General features: G+C 51.1%; 1 long non-coding RNA gene across 1 annotated transcript; it reads right to left on the bottom strand.

Moving 5' to 3' along the window:
• Positions 1 to 8: 8 nt before the first annotated feature.
• On the bottom strand, positions 9 to 2,968 carry LOC110390569. Its single transcript, XR_002433778.1, has 3 exons — positions 2,507 to 2,968; positions 2,153 to 2,198; positions 9 to 674 (listed from the first exon to the last, which is right to left on the bottom strand). It is a non-coding gene; the product is annotated as an uncharacterized LOC110390569 (long non-coding RNA).
• Positions 2,969 to 3,004: the final 36 nt, after the last annotated feature.

A 3,004-nucleotide genomic window follows, 5' to 3' on the forward strand; every position in this document is an offset into this window, starting at 1 on the left:
AGGGGTAGAAAGGTAAAAATTGGGATTAGAACAGCCAAAATTTGGCAGAAAAAATGGAAATTGGAGATGAGAATGGCAAATGGGGCTGAAAGGTGAAAACTGGGATTAGAATGGGAAAAATGGGGTGGAAAGGTGGAAACTGGGGATTAGAATGGTGAAAATGGGGCGGAAAGGTGGAAATTGGGAATAGAATGGTGAAAATGGGGCAGAAAGGTGGAAATTGGGATTAGAATGGTGAAAATGGGGCAGAAAGGTGGAAATTGGGATTAGAATGGGGAAAGTGGGGCAGAGAGGTGAGAACCTCCAGGTTCCTCGTGGTGGCCCACTTAGGGTTTGACTTTTGGATGGCCCAACGTGGAGCCAAGACTTGGGCCCTGTGACCCCACGGGTCCTTCTCCTTGGGACGCTCGGTGGCACCTGCCGTGCCGCAGTTGGTGAAAACGCTTTTTAACCATTTCCGCGGGTTTTAACCTCATCCGCTTCCCCGCCGGGGGTGGAACCAACCACAAAACCCACGAGACTTTCGCCGAGTCGAAACGAGAACCACAGGGCGGCGCGGCTCGCGCCACTTACGTCCTCATCCAAGCTCGTCTGCTCCAAGTCAACGATTTTGAACTGCACCCGCTTGAAGATCTCCTCCAGCGCCTCGCACGCCTTGTAGTCCAGCTTCTCCCCTGGGGAAAAAAACAACAAAATGGGTGAAATGTGGAAAGGCAAATTTCTGCGGTGCCCAGGGATGGTGGGCAGTCGGTCTGGGGGAAAAAAGAGGAGGGGGATCCAGAGCCTGGGACCCCGCAGATGGGAGGTGCACTTGTTGTTATACGGCCGTAAAGTTAATGGGATCCTACAATACTTGGGTTGGGGGGACCTTTAGGATCATGGAACCATGGGATCCTACAGTGGTTGGGTTAGAGGGGTCCTGGAAGATCACAGAACCACGGGATTCTACAATGGTTGGGTTATAGGGGTCCTTGAAGATCATAGAACAATGGGATCCTACAGCCATTGGGTTGGAAAGGTCCTTGAAGATCACAGAACCATGGCATCCTACAATGGTTGGGTTGGGAGGGACCTCAAAGATCCCAGAACCACAGAATCCTACAATGGCTGGGATGGGAGGGATCCCAGAACCATGGGATCCTACAGTGGTTGGGTTGGAGGAACTGTTAGGATCATGGAACCATGGAATCCAGCAATGGTTGGGTTGGAAGGGATCTTCAGGATCATGGAACCATGGGATCCTACAATGGTTGGGTTAGAGGGGTCCTTGAAGATCACAGAACCAGGGCATCCTACAGTGCTTGTGTTGGAAGGGACCTTTATGATCGTGGAACCATGGCATCCTAAAATGGTTGGATTGGGATGGACCCTAAGGACCACAGAACTATGAGAACCTACAACGGTTGGGGTGGATGGAACCTATAGGATCACAGACTCATGTGATCCTACAATGGTTGGGTTGGGGAAACCTTCAGGATCACGGAACCATGTGATCCTACAATGGTTGGGTTGGGATGGACCCTAAAGACCATAGAACTATGAGAACCTACAATGGTTGGGGTAGATGGAACCTATAGGATCAGAATCATGCGATCCTGCAATGGTTGGGCTGGGAGGAACTTTTAGGATCATGGAACCATGGGATCATGCAATGGCTGGGTTGGGAGAGACCTTAAAGATCCCAGAATCACAAGACTCTACAATGGTTGGGTTATAGGAGTCCTTGAAGATCACAGAACCATGGGATTCTACAGTGCTTGGGTTGGGGGGACCTTTAGGATCACGGAACCATGGGATTCTGCAATGGTTGGGTTGGGAGGGACCTTAAAGATCCCAGAACCACAGAATCCTACAATGGCTGGGATGGGAGGATCCCAGAACCATGGCAACCTACAGTGGTTGGGTTGGGGGGACCTTTAGGATCATGGAACCATGGGACCCTGCAGTGGAAGGACGAGATGGAAAGCGAGAATAAAAATGTTAAAATTTTAGTTCAAGGGACAAGAGAACCCCCTCCCAAAAGCTTTTTATGGAGGCAGTTTGGGCAAGTTGTCGGGCACTCTGTTCAACCGAAGGATTAACAATCTGAAATCCCGATATTGCCCCAAAACGTGGGAAGATGAATTCAATTAGCGGAGAACGAGGCGCTCACCTTTGAGGTCCAAGCAATCTATCCTGGGAGCCAGATCCTTGAATTCCTGCAAAAGAGCAAAAAGCAGAATTTACCCCCAGGAAGAAGAAGAGGAAGGGGGGGGGAACCCGAAAAGAAGGAGAAAACGCAACAAATTGGGCAAATCCCAAAGTTGGGAAGAGCTCTGGGCATCATGCGGCGGCGTTTTGCTAACGAGCAAACAGCGCCCGGGAAAATGAATTCATCCCGTCCCCGAGGCATTAGGGGAAATTAGGCAAAACGCGGCGCTAATTAACTTCCTCCCCAACGAGGGCTGTGAGGCAGAAACCACGCGGGGCACAAAGAACGGGTTCCGTGCGGGCCCACGCGCTCTACCTGGATCTGCTTCAGGAGCTTGGGGATCTGCTTGCAGCTCAGCTTCTGGCACGCCTGCTTGTAGGCGCTGACGATTTCCTCCACGGTCACGTTTTGGGCTGAAAACGCACAGAATTAGGGTTGTGATTACGGATGCGGAACCCCGAGTCCTCCCTGAGATCACGGAGATGGCCAGCGTCCAAAGAGGAGCAGCAAAGGGAACACGTGGACCTGAGGAACCCAGCACTCCCCATTAATGGGGATTGATTCCGCTAACGATGACCCACTGACCTGTAGACCCCAACAGTCCTCATTAATGGGGATTGATTCCGCTAACGATGACCCACTGACCTGTAGACCCCAACAGTCCTCATTAATGGGGATTGATTCCACTAACGATGACCCATTGATCTGTAGACCCCAACAGTCCTCATTAATGGGGATTGATTCCGCTAACGATGACCCATTGACCTGTAGACCCCAACATTCCCCATTAATGGGGATTGATTCCGCTAACGA

The sequence above is a fragment of the Numida meleagris genome, unplaced genomic scaffold (assembly GCF_002078875.1).
Source record: "Numida meleagris isolate 19003 breed g44 Domestic line unplaced genomic scaffold, NumMel1.0 unplaced_Scaffold1353, whole genome shotgun sequence".
Lineage (NCBI taxonomy): Eukaryota > Metazoa > Chordata > Aves > Galliformes > Numididae > Numida > Numida meleagris.